This window comes from Chenopodium album, chromosome 6, assembly GCF_948465745.1.
Source record: "Chenopodium album chromosome 6, dcCheAlbu1.1, whole genome shotgun sequence".
In the NCBI taxonomy this organism is placed as follows: Eukaryota; Viridiplantae; Streptophyta; class Magnoliopsida; order Caryophyllales; family Amaranthaceae; genus Chenopodium; species Chenopodium album.
Genome location: NC_137839.1, coordinates 14,316,911 through 14,337,448, shown reverse-complemented (window position 1 = coordinate 14,337,448; position 20,538 = coordinate 14,316,911). Strand labels below are relative to the sequence as shown.

Sequence of the window (20,538 nt, the reverse complement as noted above, 5' to 3'; positions counted from 1 at the left end):
CACACGGGTCATGAGTCACCAGTGTCATTTTACTTCGAGTCGAGTCAACCTCGAGTCAATCACAACGAGTCAAGTTTATACCTTGAGCCGTGTCAAGTCAATGAGTCAAGCGACACTAAACGGTGAAACCTAAAAAAATTAAAGAAAGACAAGCAAAGTCCTATGGTCAAAGATATAAATGTAGGTGCATCCCAGCAAGCGAGGACATTCCCGAATTTTTTTCAAAAAAACCGCGAATATGATACAGGAGATTCCTCCAAGTTAAGAAGAGTTACATGGATCAGTAAATTAGAGATGAAGAGCTTTAATTTACCAAGCTCAAAGTTCGGAGCAAAACCGAGCAACAGCGGCAGAAAAAGCAGAATAGGGAAGACCCGACTCCAGCGCCAGACAATAACATCCATCGTCTGGCAATATATTTCAGCGTCTGGCACTAGATCCCAGCGTCTGGCGACAAAGCAAAATCGCGGCGCCAGAGATATTTCAGCAGCAACAGAGCTCGAAGCCTCTTTCAGCAATTTCGGGTTCCTTGGTACGCCAGTTAGCCCCTATAAGAAATTTTACATGATTAAGTAGTCGGCTTGATTACAATCGCAATAAGTGATCGACCTGACGAAAGATCGTCTAACTTAGCTTAAAGCGCCTAAGCATTGGCTCATCACAAGACACTGACATACTGGTTCATAAACAGCAGAGGCACCGACATACTGGTTCATAAACAGAAGAGGCACCGACATAATGGTTCACAAGCAGCAAAAGCGCTGACGTACTGGCATAGCGGAAGCAAAGTTCAAGCGAGCTTTAAAGATCGACAAGCGTTGGTCTTCGGAAATTTTTCTTCGGAATATTATCGCAACAAACATTCAAGCATTCAAGCTCTTTTGTTCGGAGACGCGTGGACATTTCATTCAAGCTCTTTTGTTCAGAGACGCGTGGAAATTTCTTTCAAGCTCTTTGTTCACAAACGCGAGGACATTTCTTTCAAGCTCTTTTGTTCAGAGACGCGTGGATATTTCTTTCAAGCTCTTTTGCTCAGAGACACGTGGGCATCCTATTATCAAGCTCCACTGTTTAAAGACGAGTGAGAAATCCTCAAAGAAGCTCTTTGTTCAGAGGCGCGTGAACATATCTAAAAAGCTCTATTGTTCAAAGATGAGTGAGCATCCAAACAGCAAGATGGCATTCCCTAGATTGTGGAAAGTTGTCACAATAGCAAATGCACCAACAAATTGGTTACCCCCAGAGACGTGTGCTCGACGGTGCAAGATACGCGTTTCTTAACTCTCTTATCTATTTAACTAATGCTAGTTTTGCAGGTATCGGCGTTACAAGAATGATTTAGGATCGCAGAACGTTCTGAATCATTCTCCGTCCCTATCGCTACTTTGACTTTTGTTTTTGAAACTTGCGTTTCTCCAAACTCAGTCAAAGTGGGGGCTTATGTAGATACCCATTTGTGTCTCCCCAAAACCAAACCCGGTGATGATTATCTTTCACGTCATTTGATTATCGAACAAAGCGAAAGTGTGAAAAGTCTAGTGATGAGGATGTTTTTATTAAAATATCTCTACTTTCTGTTTTTGGTAAATATTTCTTTTCTTACCTTATTTATGAAAAACATGCATTATTGTTTAGTTTAGTCTAGGATAAGGGTCCAATAATGGTGTAGTTGGATGGGGCTTGATAAGACCTTTCCAACGATATATTATAAGCCCAATTTCGATGAATAATGAGGAAGTTATGGCCAAAATACTAAACTGGGCCTGGTTTGGTTTTTACCTACGGCCCAATGATCTAGAGGAGGGCCTATTATTAATTATCATTCCTAAAGCTATTAGGATTGATTATAGTCTTATAGAATACTCTAGAAGGTTCTTTTAAATTCTAATGGAGTTAGGATTGATAATTATGTTTCAAAGAGTTTGAAATTGAATAAAACAACTCCTTTTTAGAATCCTTGTTTTGTACGAAGTGGAATATATTCAGATTTTATTTTTGTGCCTCATAATATTTATCCAAAATTTAATGGTTGGATAGATCTTGAAATTATCTTTCCAATGATATATTATAATATTAATTCCGAGCTATAACGAAAAAGATATGAATGGAATATGAAACTCTATCCAAAACTAACACCGTCCCACTATTTTGGTCATATCTTTTTATCTACAAAAAATCATAACCTGATTCTAATTGGGCTGGAAATTAGACTTCAAGAACTTTCCAACGACATATTATATGCCCTATTTGGACTTCAGGATCAATAGATATGATAAAAACAAAAACGCGTGAAACTGTTTTCCAGTGCCTAACGCCAGTTATTAGCGCCTGGCGCTAACCTTCAGCGTCTGGCGCTAATGAACAACGTCTGGCTCTTATCGAGTTTTATTCTCGTCGAAACTCTGATTCGTTTTTCTATCTGTTTTGCTGATTTTCTCTATAAATAGCCTCCTAAAACCTCCGTTTTTAATCATCAATTCTCATCAATTCTTCTCATCAACTCTCTAAGTCTCTCACCAACAATCATCAATAATCAACAATTCTCTAATTATCTTCTCTCTCTAAAGCTAAAGCTTATTCTCTCTTTCTTATTTCTAAACTAGCCTTTTTACAAACAAAATTCCGCATTCACAAGATCTAGACACACCTAGCCAAGTTCGAAGTTGCCTTCGCCCTAGACGTGAAAGGTTTTAATTTATGAGGGTTTGGTCCCAAATCTCTATTTCAATTATTTAATTTAATTGTTGTTTTATTATTTTCCTTGAAGTTACTAATGCGTGTATTTTATTATTAGAAAGAGATACGAGGCATCCAAGTAAGTGCTTTAATTGATTTTAATTGATATAATGATGTAGAAATCATGCTTAGGTTGTTATTATGATTCCTAGCGTCATGTTAGGGTGTTTTGATCTTCCTAGTATTATTAGGGTAACAACTATAATTTCTAATATCAAATACGATAGTTGTGATTCCTGCGATGCTTCCTATTTTTCTCTTCCTAATATTCATGTTAGTATCATGTTAGGGCTAAATATTTGATTTTTATTGTTTAGTGACATGCTAGGGTTTGTTATCAATCTTGTTAGTATCATGCCTATGATCTTGCTATTATTATGCTTTAACATGATTATAATAATTATAATTATTCATTTGTTATGATTATTATTATGTTGCTTGATATTTATTGTAATTGCTTGATCACGCCTTTTATACATGTCTAAAGAGAATTTGTACTTGTAATCACGCTTAATAAGATAATTAATAATCTTGTTTAGGGTTAATTTGATTATAATTCAAGTGATCGCCAATAATAGTTTATTTGTGCATTAATATTCAACCAACATAGATTAAACAGGTTTAGGATTAATCCTATTGACTGCATGTTAATCAGAAAGCGCACATGAATACGATCAGAATAAAGTAGAGGCCTTTTATTAAGGCGGGTTCAATCTCTTTTAGGTTGGATTTGTACCTTCATCCCGAACTACCAGTCATGGTCCCAGACCTATTGGAATTGACGATCTCCTGGATCATTAAGGGGTGTAACCTTCACCTCGTTAACGGTTTACAAGTTCCTAAAACTTGTTGGCGACTCTTTTTCTCTAGCTTCCTCCCCTTTTGACGCCACCGTACTTTAGTGTATGATCACAGTGGGGTTCAAGCTAGGGATAACGCTTGAAATATTTCCTTCAGGGACTTTTCTCTAGGATCAATAATCGGGGGAAGCTCGTCTTGCATGGTCTTGTAATTCTCATTGATGCAAAGAGCTAGGATAGAAATCATCCCACCCAATTGGATGCACCCCGGTAGGCAAACTCCTTCATGAATATCCAAGAATCGAGAGATCAAATGCTCTATGAAATCCACCAACTCAATCTAAAAGTCATTTTGGTCGGCTATCCACATCCAACAAATCTCCTCACGAGAGATAGATCCCAAAGAGTCCTTGGAGCAAAGAGCGTATGTGAGTATTCGGTTGAAATACCGCATAGTCGGATGAATCATGGAAGCGGACTTTGAATTTTGAGGGTCATACTTTCCTTCTTCCGAGATACTCCTCCACCAACGTTGCTCATCATATCCATGCTCACTTGCCATTCTACTATGATCCGAATAGATGCAATGATCCGGATCCTCGGCCCAAGGAAACTTGAAATATGAACATAGTTAAGCATCCGTCAAAGAGTGATCATTGTTGAAGAGTTGGAAAGTCAAAATCTTTGAGTAATTTGCACCCGGTTCATGGACAACCTCGAGAGAAGAAAGGAATTCATAAGTCACCCTAGCATAAGTAGAGGCACTCAAATCCAAGAATTCCAAAAGATCAAGGCCTTCCTCAAGGAGGCTAACATCCTCATCAATCCCTAGAAACTTTGTTGTCGTTTGATCGTAGAAACGTGTTGGCCTAACCTTTCTCTTGGAAAGACGTTTGAAGCACTCCCAATGAGATTCTTTTGAAAACTCAATGCCATAAGTTTCCTCAACCTCCGGTGGAGGCGGAACAATATACCTAGGCTTGCTTGAACTAGCTCTAGCTTGCTTCTTATGATGAAGTGTGGCCATCTACAAAGTATCAAGACTTAGCATAAGTAGTTGTTCAACAATAAGCACAAAATGGAATTATTTCACAATGGAAACAAGAAACGGTAACAAATGAACAATGCCATTGATAACATCATGAATATTAAACAAATAAACATGGATTGAAGGCAAATTTTAACATAAGAAATCAAATCATGAGTCAATTTGAGCAAAATAAATCCCAAACATTGAATTATCAAAGATATGAAACTAATATAAAGAAAACCCATGAGAGAGAAAATAACCAACAATTATTATTCAAGAATTCAATCAAAGTTCACACATTTATCATGAGGAAACTTCAATTCAACATCCAACGATATCATTCTACATAAATTCCAAGTGAAAAGAACTAATCATAGAGTTTCACCATGAAAGCATAAAGGTTCAAGCTTAAATCAAAGAGGAAGATGATGAATAGACAATAAGAAACCATACCTCAATGAAGCCTTGAAATTCTTGAAAAATGCTCAAAATGAAGATGTAAGAACAAATAAAACTCCCAAAAACAAACTCCAAACCTCAACACAAAACTTCAAAAATTTGAAAAAGTCCCAATTTTTTTTGCTTGAATTGGGGAAAGAAATCTGAAAATTTTTGGGTTTTAGATTTGAAAACTTGATTTAGGAAATTGAAATTGATGTTGAAATTATAGTAAAAGAGGTGAAGTAGGTTTGGTATTGCAAGAGATGGTATAGGGTTTTAGGAGGGAAAAATGAGAGAATTGAAAGAGATGGTGCGTTTTGGGGTTATAGGGGCTGCCAGCAGATGCGTGCGCGCAACAGAGGGCTGCGCCCGTTCCCGATAATGTCGCGCCCGCGAGAAAATGCCCGCGCCCGCGAGCAGCCCGCGGGAAGTTCTTGGTCGGATTTTGGTATTTTTGGTGCACAGGCATCCGCGCCCGCGGGTGATCTTTGTGGTGTGTGTGCACGCAGCTTGGTGCTTGCGCACCACATACATCTCGGCAAGGCTCTAAAAAGAGAAACACCCCTTAATAATGCTTTCGTGTTTGCATTCTCACCGTCCCTACCAAATTTCATGATCAAGGACTCAAAAATTTCATAAGAAACAATCCAAAATATGTTTGAACATGGATAAAAATCGATGGGAATGCAAACACGAGAACATATAACCTCAACAAACCCCTTCCTCTAAGCATAACCAAACCTCATGAAGTCTTGAAGTAGCACCAAAATTGTTGGAAATTTTCTCTAATTTAAAACCCATGGTACCTAGGATCAAAAGAACAAACCAAAATAGAGAGAAATAAGAAAAGTTCTCAAAGGAGGAAATAAAGTGAAATATTAGATCAAAGAAAAAGGTTAGAAAACCGGGTTGCCTACCGGGTAGCGCTTTTAGTTAACGTCATTAGCTCGATGTCCTCCACCAATTAAGGTGGTTGGCGGAGAAATAATGATCCACTAAACCATTGACAACATCGTCAAAATACTTCATTAGACAATTGCCTTTAGCCTTGAACGGAGAAAGAAAATCTTTCATTGAGACTTCTACAAAGACATTTGGAAAACCACTCTTGACCAAATTGGGACCGCTCCATCTTGATCCATTGATGCTAAGGTGTGAAGGAAAAGGTTTGACCTCAACCATTGATACACCTTCACCTTCCTTTGAAGCGGCGGCTTGCAAAGCTTCTTGGCTTGAGATATTCATGCACATATGCTCATCCACTTCCTCAATGCTTCCATTTAGCAAATCCTCATACATTGTCACTTCCTTAATAGGAGCACCTATCTTATCCTTATTCAACAAGACATTCTCAAGAGGATCATTAGAAGTGAGCAAGTGCTCATGCATGGAAGGTACAACAAGATCAAGAGAATCGATCAACATGCAATTTTCTAGAGAAGAACATGGATATTTCATGCTTTCATTCAAGTCAAATTCAATAACCTCTTCTCCTACCTTGAGTGAAATTTTTTCACTCTTAAAATCAATCATAGAACCCGAGGTAGCAAGAAAAGGTCTACAAAGAATAATGGGAATGGTAGCATCTTCATCCATTTTAAGCACCACAAAATCTACCAGAATTACAAACTTCCCAACTCTCAAAGGAACATCCTCAACCTTCCCCTTGGGAATCTTAATTGATCTATCGGTCAATTACAAGGTAATATTAGAAGGCATAAGTTCCCCTAACTCAAGTCTTTGATAAACCGAATATGGCATTAAGCTAACACTAGCTCCTAGGTCACATAAGGCATTATCAATTTGCATCTTGTTAATGGCCCAAAGGATAGGGAAATTTTTGGGATCTTTCAACTTGGGTGGCATCTTGTTCATCTTAATTGCACTACAATTCTCGTTCAAGTTGACCGTCTCCACCACATCACAAGACCTCCTACCACTCAAAATGTCTTTGAGGAATTTTGCATAGTTGGGAATTTGGGTAACAACTTCGGTAAAAGGTAGAGAAAGATGAAGTTGCTTAAGCATGTCAATAAATCTTCCTAATTGTTCATACAACTTATATCTCATGAATTTTTGTGGATAAGGAAGCTTGGGTTTCACAATCTCTTTCTCCACTCTCACCTCTCTAGGTGTCTTGATCACAACCTCACTCAAAGATGCACCATTTCTCTCATCCTCTACCAAGACCTCCTTAGGACCCTCCTTAGTTCCACTTTTCCTAGGAAAATTCTCTTCAAGAACCTTACCACTTCTTGTAACAATAGCATTCACGGGTCTCTTGGGATCTAAGCCTTGGGAAGGTAAATAAGAAGGACTAGCATGGTCTTTCAAAGCATTAGCGAGTTGAGAAATTTGGCTTTCAAGCATCTTATTATGAGTCATCACTTCATTGAATTTCTTGTCACTTACGGCCATGTAAGTGCTCAACAACTTTTTTTGGTTTTCAATTATTTCCTCCAAATTAGTCTTAGAAGAAGAGGATTGTGAATAGGAATTATCAACTTGAGTCTTTGGAGCTAATCCGAGTGGAGGGCCTCTTTGAGCATTATTTTGAAAATTGCCTCTCCCTTGATTGTTCCAATTATCCCTATTTTGATTTTGACCATAACCTTGATTATGATTACCACCACCTTGATTATGGTTTCCATAACCTTGGTTTTGGTTACCATAATTTTCGTTTTGATTTTGGCCACTATAACCTTGATTGTTATAATTACCGCGAGAACTTTGGTTCCCTTGGTTCCTATAACCACCACCTTGGTTATAATTGTCAAAACTACCATGGTTTTGGTAATTCCTATTCCATTGACCCCTTTGGTTATCAAACTTTTGCACATTATTATTGTTCGACACAAGGTTCACATGTTCACTCTCATTATTGTCAAAATCATCATTACTCTCTGGAAAAGCATGAGGGCAATTACTAGAATCATGATCACATGAACCACACACATCACAAAACAAACAACCACTAGGCATGTTACTAGAAGGAGGGGGATGAGAGTTAGAAGGAGTACCTCTCCCCTTAAATTGGAAGGGAAGACTTGGAGCTTGGGAAGAAGAACTCTCCAATTTTTCCTTGATTGCACTTACTTCCTTCCCCAAGTTTGCCATTTGTGAATAGAGATTGTTAATTGCATTCAAATGATCAACCAAGTACATCGAAGAGCTACTCTTGCTAGTTGATTCTCTCTCACCATCTTGACAATCTCTATAATACTTCACAACGTCCTCAATGATGTCCACCACTTCTTCTTCCGTCCTATTCATGATGGGACCTCCGGCTCCTCCATCTAGGCATGACTTGCCTTAGGGACTTAGGCCTCCATAGAAAATTTGAATAATTTGATATGTTGGAATCCCGTGGTGAGGACACTCCCTTTGATACTCCTTATATCTCTCCCATGCTTCATAGAGGCTCTCACTTGGCTTTTGTTTGAAGCCTTGAATCAAAGATCTTTCCTCCGCCGTTTTCTTTTGTGGATAAAAACGAGTTAGAAATTCCTTTGTAACCTCGTCCCATGTCGTTAGAAAATTCGACTTAACCTCCTTATCTAGCCATTCCAACGCATGCCCAATGTGAGAAAAGGGAAAGAGCTTGAGGCGGATGAATGCTTGGGAAACTCCATTCACCTTGATAGTATTGCAATATTTTTCAAACTCCTTGAGATGATTTAGCAGGCTCTCATGCTTGGCTCCACTAAATTGTCGCCTTTCTATCAAAGTGATCATAGCCGGCCTAATTTCAAAATCATTTGCCGGTGTTGTAGGTGGAGCAATTCCACTCTCGAATATATATGCACCGGCAATCCCTAATTCTTTCAATGTCACTCTCGAATTCTTTCCCATTCTTGCTTGTTCCACTTGTTGCGGATCTTCTTCACTTGAAATGCTAGAGCTAAAAGATCGCCTAGCAACCCTTAGTTTTGTAATAGTCCTCTCAATCTCCGGATCGTATGGCACAAGTGAATGATCACGTGCTCTATACATATAACTCAAAGGAAATGATTAGTAGCATGGCTACAAGTGTAGCCTTAAAGAGGAAAATCTTTTTGTTTTTTTTAGAATGAAATAGACTCAACAACTATAACAAAGCACCAATGTCATTCCCCGGCAACGACGCCATTTTGACAAAGGGTCGGAATTAGGTCGTCATCTAATTCTCCCTAAGTCAAAGTAAATTTGTAAATGCTTAACAAACCTTATATGAGTATAGAGGCAAGCTAAGGGTCGAACCCAAAGGAATGAATCAAAGCCATGTTATAGTCTAATGTTAATCTAAATCGAAGAATTGTCAATGGTTAAGTATGGTAGCTAGGATAACAAGAATCAAGAATTCAATCAAATTGCTAAATACTAGGGATATAGGTTCCACATACAAGCTTAATAATAAAGCTAGTTGATAGATCACCCAATTGATTCATATGTTGCAAGGGACAAACGATATTTGTAATTAAAGGAATTCAAAGGTTACCTCCTGTAAACCAAACTAGGGTTCACTATGAATGATTAACAAGGAGAATCACAATCAAATACAATCAATTAAAGCAATTCCCAAATCAATTGTTCGTTTCATTGGAATTTGCAATGCAATCTAGATTAATCTTATAGGTTGATCACTCCTAGTCTAATTAATCACATGCAAAACTACGTCAACCAATTTAATTGTAACAATCAATCAATCAAGGATCATCAATTAACAATAATCATCAATCAAGCATGCTTCCCCTTCTCCCTAGCAACTAATCTACTCACTAATCATGGTGAATTCTAAAGCTAAAACAAATTCAATCACTAACACATTCATTTCAAGCTAAATCAAAAGGAAATTCAATCAATCAACAAATTCTCAAAACTAAATCAAAATCCAAACCAAACATTCAAGCATAAAAGTAATTGCAATTGAAGTAAATTCAAAGGAAAGAAAACTTACTAACTTTGATTGATATGAAGAAGGATCAAAAACTTGATTGAAGAAACAATGTTGAATTACAATTCAAATCCAAAGATTACAATCTCTACTTTCTCTCTAACTTCTCTCTAGTTTCTCTCCCTTAAAACTAAGAAAATGAAATATTATCTAAAAAGTTCGCCTTCAAAAGGATTTACAAGAGTATATATAAACAAAGAAGAAAAGCTGATCGGTCGCGCCCTCTCCACGAAGACTCCGTGGGCGCGCAGAAATGGGTACGAAACCCATACTACCTCCGCGGGCAGTCTGGGCAAAACCTGCGCCCGCGGCTCAGGGCGCGGCAAAATGCCCTGTTCCAGGAGAAGCAGGGGGGTCGCGGTCTCTCTGAAGTGGAGCGCCCTCTCCAAAATCTCCGCGCCCGTGAGTAGACCGCGGCTAGGGAGCGGAGAGGTCCTGCCCAAAATCACAAAAATGTGCACCAAAACCCGCGCCCGCGGCCCATAAATCCCACGCCCGCGGCCATGAGAAAATGTGGAGAGCCCTCTCCAAGACCTCTCCATGAGACTTGAAACTCCTTTGCTTGGCTCTTTTTGCTCCCCTTGAATCCTTTACAAAGCTAAGTCTTTAGGCACCTACAAGAGAAACTAAAGAGAAAAAATAGAAGAGAAAAAAGAGCAATAAAAAAGGAAAACACGAAGAAAAGTACATAAAGGAAAGTAAAACACGAAAGAAGAAGAAATAGAGAAACTAGAGGAGAAATGATCAAAATGGTAAAAGAAAAGCATAGTGAAAATATCCTAAAACACTACCCTATGAGTTCCATAAATGAAACTCATCACCTATGCATTTCATAAAGCAACCTAATTCTAATTAGCCTATTTCACCAAACCATAACTTATTTTCCTCTTTTCATGTCCACATCACAAAACCGTGATTAATTGATTTTGTGGACGTAGAATTTTGATCCATATATTAATTAGTTTGATAGGACTTGAAATAAGCTTTCCAACGATATATCATAGGTACCATTCCAATTTAAAATGAAGAAAATATGAGCAAAACACTAAAACTCGGCCTAAAACCGACACCCTTGCACTAAAACGGAAACATCTTATAATATACAAAATATTTTCACCTGATTCTAATTGTTTTGAAAAGTATACTCGATAAGCTTTCCAATTATATATTATATGCCTTTTTTCGAGTTACTGATGGATCAAAAGTTATCATAGTTTTAAAAACGCGTAAAAACTGGAATTTACCGTGCCGAGGTAAAAATGCCTTAACACAGCAGACATTGCTGTGTGATGGAAATTTGCACGTGAAACGACAATTTATAGATTTAATTTCTTCACGGTGCTTCAATTCTAGGGTTTTGTGCTTCACCCCTCGTATTTTCTCTATAAATACAAAGATGATTTCCTTAATTTCGGGGCAGCAAAAACATTCTCTTTTTCTCTCTTATGCTTTAGCCTATATACTAGCCTTCCCTATTCTCTCATCTAACATTCCTTAAGCGCTCCCCAGAGTCCATAGAACACCCGAATTTCCATACTTAAACCAAGGCATGAAAGGTAGAATTGACTGAGGGTTTGAACCAAATTTGATTTTAAATTTTATTGAATTTACTAACAATTTATTCATGATATAGCAATTCAAAGAAACGCGGAACATGAGGTATTAATTCACTTAAATACTCTTTTTATTATTCTTGTTGCTAGTATCATGATTAAGTTTATTTTGATTTGATTTGATTTGACTAACATTGTTATGGTTAAATTGCTTCCAATATTAATGTTGATTTTACTATATTTATTGACCATCATATTACATGTTAAAAGGGAATATGTAATTGAATATAACGCCTAATAAAATAATTTGGATGACCGGTTTAGGTTCCTTTTTAATCTTGTGGTTAATTCAAGTGATCACAATATTTTAGAATTATGTGTTGCATTAATATTCAACCAATTTAGCCTAATAATAGTTTAGAGTAAATAGAATTTTTGTTTATATGCCTTTGAGATCGCAAAAATACTTTTAACATTAAGAATCGAGTAGAGACCAATACGAGCAAATGTGACTCCATGACTCACTTTGTACCATCATCCTCAATCATTATTTCATGAATTCGAACCATATGGAGTTAGTTATCTCATGGATTATTTATGGGGTGTAACCTTCACGGGTCAATCGATGTTGCTGATCGTTGTCCCTTTATCGTGGTTGCCTTTATTTTAATAATCCGTGAACGGTTTACAAGTTTCTTAAAAACTTGTTGGCAACTCCCTACTTTACTTTAATCCTAATCGTATATGTCAATTTCCACTTCCTATGAGTGCCAAGCATATTCATATCATGCTTAACGTAGGCGCGCTTCGAACGATGCCTACAAGATGAAAAATTTATTAACAACATAGAGTCATAGTAAAATTAGTGATTTTTTACCTACAATTTTTGAAAACAATTCAACTGAAATTTATTGTTGATGAATTGCGAATAGAATATCACCAAACTAAAAAAAAAAGTTTTAATTATATTAAGATTAGAAAATCTTCTATATTCCCTTAAATCTTCATTTGTTAAGCTATAAAATCAATTGTTCATTTCCTACTAATGAAAGAGATTCTAACTCAATTTATATTCATACCCCATAAATAATTTTTCAGCAAACTACAAAAATAAGGATATTTTATATTAACATGTCTCATCTATAATAATTTGATAACATAAATTAATAGATATTTGAATGTAAACCTATAAACAAGTACAACTTAGAGTAATTTATAAAAATATGTTTTTAGTGAATATCAAAGCGTTACTCGGACAAATAATTAGTATATACATAAAGTAAGCATTTTTCGCGAGCATTTAGAGCGTCACATAAGCAAATAACTTATTTAAGTCAATAACGAAAGGGAAAAATTGCTCCCATTAATCTGAACTTTGTCTCGTCCGCCAAAATAATCCCAACTTCCGTTTATTATCTATCACTCCCAACTTTAGGGGGTATTAATTTTTGTTGCACCCAAATGACTTGCAACTGGTTAATCAGGTAAACATTGCTGACTTGTGATTTGTTGCACACGTGTTGCATCATGATAGGTTTTAAAAAAAAAATTCCAAAACAAACATAACCACGCACAACATCTTCCACCACCACCACCACCACCCTCAATCACGCCGGAACCCTAACCTCAGCCCTCAATTTCACCGGCCAACCACTGACTTCCACTAAAAACCACCGACCTTCCTCCACCACCCATCCCATACCCTGGAAACAACCCAGCACATCCATTTTCGCGGCTAATTAACGGGGAAGGGGGTGCCGTTTTTATGGCTAATTGTCGGGGAAGGGGGTGAAATTGAGGGTGAGGGAAGGCAAAGGGATGGGTTTTGAGGGTGGGGGAGGAATGGGCACCATTTTCCAGCAATGGAGGAGGGGTTTTTCGAGGGTGGGGGAAGGGAAGGAGTGAGTTTCGAGGGAAGGGGGAGTGCTGGGCGGTGGTTTCCGGGAACGAGGGAGGGGTTTTCGGGGGTGGGGGAAGGGAAGGGGTGGGTTTCGAGGGAGGGGGAAGGCTGGGCGGCGGTTTTCGGCAGCAGGGGAGGGATTTTCCAGGGGTGGGGGTGTGGTGGATGGCAGCCGTTGAGCATGGGTGGTTTGTGGGTTTTTTTTAAAAAAAAAAAAAAAAGCCAATCATACGCTAACACGTGTCTAGGTAACCTGCTACATCAGGTTGGATGACCTGTTGGGTGCAACAAAAATTAATACCTACTAAAATTGGGAGTGATAGATAATAAACGAAAGTTGGGATTATTTTCGACGGACGAGGCAAAGTTCGGATTAATGGGAGTAATTTTTCCTAACGAAAGAGACTCACATTTTTTTTTTTAATTTAAAAAAATCAAATACAAAATTATCAAATGACAATAAGATTTGATATTTAATTTTTGTTGCCACATAGGTCAAATAAACATAGTATACTGATCGAATTTTTAAATTTATTTTAAAAAATAATATCATCTGATATTTAGGATTTTATCTAAATATTTGATTGATTATATATATATATATATATATATATATATATATATATATATATATATATAAATATATATATATATATATATATATATATATATTTGTGGATGCCCATTATACCCTTGTATCATTCCAGAACTTTCTAGATTTTAGGGTTTATTATTCTCCAAGCAAACCCTATCAATTGTATCGTATCTATATATATCTATACCTCCATTATTTGAAATAGAAGTAGAACATACAGATTGATTTTCTCTCCATCTCTCATATTTTCTACATATTTCATAACACGTTATCAGCACCGTACCATTCTCTAACCAATCGCAAAATTTACAAGATCAGATCAATCTTTGGAGATGTGATTAATTTCTACTGCTTGATAAAGTGAAGAAATAAGATAATCGATTGTCATCAGGGTTAGTTATCAATCCTCACCAAGGTCAGTACTTAATAAAATCCAGTTAATTAGTATGAAATTCATCACAAAACATCACAGTAGTCTTTGTAGAATGTTGTGTTTATTGGTATCATGTGACTAAACTATATTTTACATATGAGTATGTTTTTATTAATGCAGAATAAATATAGGGGTATAACTATGTAAGTCTTTAATTTTGTTGATAACTTGATGTTGACTTGAACGAACAATACAAGAGGGGGGTGAATTGTATTGTGGGGAAACTAGGGTAATTTTTGCGGAATTTGTAAAGAAACTAAGCGAAAACTTAAAGTGCACAGAGAGATTTTACGTGGAAAACTTCTTGGCCCTAATCAAGAAGAAAAACCACGACCATAAGGGATTTTAAAACTCAACTCTTAATTATAATAGGGCAAACAACCTATTACAATTTAAGACTCTAACTCAAGTTCCTCAACAAACTTGAGTTTCCCTTCAACCGATCCCTCAATCAGTTGAACGCTCAAAACTCTCTCTATCTCCTTGCTTCACTCAAAGCAATAAACACTCTAGAGTTCACTCAAACTCTCTCCCCAAATTACAACTCAATGAATTAAACTCTAATATAAATCACAAGGACACTTTTAGACTCAAGTGGAATAAGTAAGAATAAATATGCTAGAATGCTCAAGTGTGTTTTTGCAAACTGAGGAAAGCGTTATTTATAGAGTTAGAAATGCATCCACTAAACAGTTAGTTAGTTCCACTAACTCCACGTTCCTCAACTTGAGGAGCACGTAGAAGTGAACTACTTGTGCTGCAAGTGAAAGCAACTAACCCATGATTTTTTCAAACTCCAAAACTGCTTCCTTAATTTTCTCAACCAATTTGACTGATTAAAACCCACGTTAAAATATTTTCCAAAAAAAATCTTTTTCTCAAAAATAAAAACCAAATCAGTTAAAAGATATTTTAGAAAGATATTTAATATTTTCCAAAAGATAATTATTTAAGTAAATAATATCTAATAGAAATATTGGAAAATATAATTAATTAAAATAAGATAACTATTCCACTTGACTCCTACTAATGTCAATATAATTTATACGTACAAGAAGCTAAAAAGATAACCTATTAACTTTTAAACTCCTTGCTTTCTCTAAGGATTCTTCGACTCAAAAGATTCCTTCCACACTTTGGTTCCCTCGGGGAACTAATGTTTTGCTTTCTTGATTTTATCTTCTCGCTTAGTCTTTAGTCTTCTTTGTCTTCCAGTATGCTCGTTCCTCCTCAGGTACATCATCACATACTTCAGTTTCCTCCTCGAAACCTAAGACTTACAATACTTAAAGACACTTGTTAAAACGTGTAAGTTTGCTTGAGTCATCATCAAAACACATAAGGGTCAACACTTGATATGCCAATTTGTTGCCGACAAACCATGAGTGATGCATAATCTATTGTTTTATTGAATTGATTAAATAGCTTGTTGTACGTATAATTTCATGATTATTATGCTTGAATATTTCTACTGTATTAATTGATCCTTATTATCAACATATTGAGATTAATTAATTATATGTGACTAGAGTAGTTGATTCTCATATTTTTTATTTAACCTCTATTAATTAAGGAAATTAGTATTCTATTATATTTTTTTAATGATTAATGGTTATCATTGATACTCTTTTCTAATAAATCATTATATAAGCTTTATTAGATTATGGTTGATATGTACAAGAGTTTAATGATTCTGTTTTTTTTTTTTATTTTTTTTAATACTTCGAAACGTAATTTGATAACTTTATACATAATAAAGTTAGCCTCTTGTTTATTAGAGATAATAATTGATAAATTCAAATATATATTTAATTTGTTATGCAACAATATTATAGAATTATATTGTTAAGAATAAGTAAAAGGCCTCTTTTATTTCAACAAAAAAAAAAAAAAAAAAAAAAAAAAAAAAAAAAAAGTAAAAGGCCTCTTTTTATGTGAGGTAATTAGGCAATACTCCTAAACGTTAGTTCAACCCAAAGCCCAAAAATACTGTAATGACTTGGAAATCAATTCTAATTTGCATCCTTAATATTGACCAATTGTTTATTTTTACGACGACAAACATAAAGCTAATTGCTTAGGGCTTGTTTGGCATCAGTTTTGGTTTTCAGTTTTCTATTTTTTTGAAAACCAAAAACCAAAAACAGGAAACAAGAAAAAGGTGTTTCCACTTTTCTGTTGTCGGTTTTTAAAATTATCATAATTTTAATAAGTTTATATAATTTTTTATTCATTATGGGACACTTATCATATACTTGTAGAAAACAAAAAACCAAAAAACAAAAAACCACAGCAATGCCAAACGAACCCTTAACCAGTCAAAGTGGTTAGACTTCCTATTATCTTGTAAGCCTATTTAAGGCCACATACTTATTAATAGATTAATTCGAGTCTTTTCTACTCTTATACTATACTAGGTTAGTTCCCGTGCCACGCACGGTAATTTTCAATTTATTATTGGTCTGACACTATAATTATATTTATAGTTAGTGTGTGTAACATAATAATTCGTATTTAATTTTAAAAGTAAAATTGTCAAAAAGTAATATAAACCACATGAAAAATTTAACTGCGATATATTTATATTCTTATTATTTCTAATATTTACTAAAATAAAACACGAAAAAATCAAACAAAGTATAAAGAGTTGACTAATAAAATGAGTTTTGTATAAATACTCCTTTGACTATATGGGTGTTTTAAAATTCACAACAAAGTGATATTGTTTTACTTTTTGACAAACAAAAAATAATTTTATAAATATGTGTGTAGCTCGCCTTTCATGATTCCATCTACCATATCTATATGAATTTTAAAATTTAACCACTTTTAAAATTTAAAAATATAATTAAAAAAAAGAGTCATATTTTCGCATAGATAATTTCACAATAAGATTTACAGTAGTAATAATTTGGGCATGTGGTGTAATATAAAACCCATGGTGTATACAAAAATATAATATAAAAGGTATGACTTTTAACCCATATAATTCCTATTTTAAATACTTATATTCTTTTTTTTCTGTCAAGAAAAAAAGAAGAAAAAAAGAAGAAAAAAAGTTATGATAATATGTTTAAAATTACCTAGATACGGAGTTTATTTTTTATTATCTAAAGAAATAAATGTATATATCTGACAGATTTATTAATTTAATCTTTAACTTAAAAAAATTGTATTGTATGCTTAATAAAATAAAACATTGATTGCATCGTAATGTCACATTGTGATAATATGTTTAAAATTACCTACATACGGAGTATTTTTTTTTTATTATCTAAAGAAATAAATGTATAAATCTCATAGATTTATTAGTTTAATATTTAAATTAAAAAAAAAAAATTGTATTGTATGCTTAATAAAATAAAATATTGGTTGCATCAAAATGTTAAAATAAAACATGTAGTACATCTTTTACTTTTTTCTATGTAGTATGTAATTATTAGATAAAGATATATATAAAATAATTAAAGATACTTAACATATCAATAATGAAATAATATTTTAGTATATAATATATAAGGAAGAATAATGATCGTTTAGGAAGGAAAAAATATTTTTTTTTTTATTTTTTTTTTTGAAGAAAAAAATTATTTTTGTAAAAAGGAATGAATATATTATATTACGTGTATTAAATATTCTCTAAGAAGATTTTTTGACAAAAACAAAAAAGGAAAAAAAAAACTTTTGACGGGAAAATTTTTAACCAACAGACGACACGTGTCATCTTTGGTTTCGCCTTTAGTATATAGTTATAGATATGTTGATCTACAACTTTTATTACTAATAATCTTTATTGGTTTGATTGAGAAATGAAATTTGCATGATACCTAATAGTCTAATACTAGTAATATGCGTATCTGAATGATTTATGACTATAAATCCATTATATTTACACATCAATGGTTAAGGATAAAACTAACTCTATGAGAATAACTGATATTAATTTACTACAATCTTGATTACATTCCATTATGTTGTATGGGTGTGAAGTTATATAGCAGTTTTGACTTTTGACTAATCTTAACCTTTCCTCATATCAATCGGCCTTAGCATGATTTACATTGGGTTATCTTTGTTAATAATGCAATATACAACAATATAATGTTGGTTTATATATGAAATTTCGTGTAGAAAAGTAATTGAGTGCCAAGTTTGTTGTATATATTCTGGATTAACTCACCCGTTTAGGATCAACCCATATTTTAAGTTACTCCCACATTATTTTCAACTATTTAGGATCAATGTTGAAATGTTGATTAATGTGAGATAGGATTCAATTATATATATGATACTCTATGCCTACATTAAGTTGAATTATACGAATGATGATGAGTAGATTGAACATGAAATACTCATATATATGGACTTGAAATTCCTTAAATTTATGAAGGGTCATAATGATAATAATTGAAGAAAAATGAAGGTACGTATTTGACTTAGAAATTTCTAATAGGTTCTAAAGTATAAGAATGAATTTATGTACAAAAGATTTTGAATAGTAATCTAGATACCAAACTTTGGGTGAGAATAAGTGATACTAGATTAACTCACTATTAGAAGTGAAAAAGAATTTGCATGATGTTTTATTTATCATATATAATTGAAAAGATCATAAGAAATGTAAATATGCATGAGTACATAATATTCAGCTGAGTAAGAAATAATCTTATGAATTTTAAGAAAATGAGCATGACACACTTTTGAGAATTTTCAATATAACGATTCTTATAATTGGGCAAGAGGAAAATAATAACTTTGCTTTGTTTGATACATGCATTGCTAAAAGAATTTATGGATTAAAAAGAGAATAGATTTAAAGATTGTTGGACTATTTTATACCCCCATATGCAAGGATTAGGGGGAGATAATGTTTATTACATTGTTTTTATGTAATCCTTGCACATAAATAATGAAATATGTTGATGGTCAGTTTGGTACATACACTAGTCTATTTCAATGATTTATTTAATAGAGGTGGCCACATGATAATCAAATATTTAGAATGATACCATCTTGAAGATGGATATGAATAAATGTCATTATTCATATACTAGCTATAAATGTACATATTAAGTTGATGTCCTAGAAGGACAAGATCAGTTGCTATTGAAACTACCACACCTGAAGTATGGTAATCCAAAGGGTTACAACCATAAGAATCCTTGGAAGAGGAAAAGAGCAATAATTGACAATGACAAATTTAAGAAAGTGACACATTTTGATGCATCTCCTGAAGAGATCATTTCTAGTACATTAAAATGTGTTATGGTTATATAAAGTACTCTAGAAGAATATAAAATGTTGTCCAACAAGATTAGCATGTATCAAGATTACAATCAATGCTATAGTGGAGTATGAGTATTAGTTAATTGTCTTCCCAATTGTAGAAAGAAATACATTGGTGTACTTATATCACATCATATTCATGGCGATGCATAAAGTATCTCTAATAAGGTGATCACTAATATTATAAAACTGGCCATAATTTAAATATTAAAGGAAAAGTGTTTGGATGTGATATTAATAATTAGGCCATTCGGAGTTTAATAAATTCCCGTTATGAAAACCTGAAATTTCATTTGACATGAAAGAAATAATGTGCTGACGCTCTCATGTTAAATACATGAAATAAATTAAATGGCAAGACATAACATTGAGATTGAGCTATATTTGGATTGTGATTTTTAATAATTTGTGTTAAAAGAAAAGTTCAAGAGATAATACATTAGTTTTTCTGATTAATTGGTGGCCAGAAGTTCACTAGAATGTGACCATAAGCTCACCACGTACAAGTTATATGTAGAAATTTTAAGCAACTAGTATCATACTATCAATGTTTCTAGTGATCCCGAAGATCACCACCTAGTGAAATTACAAGAAAGTTTATATTTGTATAACAACTCTCTTGATTGGGGCTATTGTATGTCAGCACATAAGGAATAGAATAAGAAATTAGCAACTGCACAATTATTACCCCCTATTAATATTGATCTCTAGAAGAGAACAAAATTTCATTACTCTCCAGAAAAGATAGAACTTTGTTGAATATATATGATTATCCTACCAGATGAAATTTGATGCACATGAAATTATATTCTAAGTTGGTGAAGAATTGCC

The 20,538-nt window shown here is 34.2% G+C and overlaps 1 pseudogene; it reads left to right on the top strand.

The window, feature by feature from the left end:
* Positions 1-8,368: 8,368 nt before the first annotated feature.
* Positions 8,369-8,482, top strand: LOC145637449 (small nucleolar RNA R71; annotated as a pseudogene).
* Positions 8,483-20,538: the final 12,056 nt, after the last annotated feature.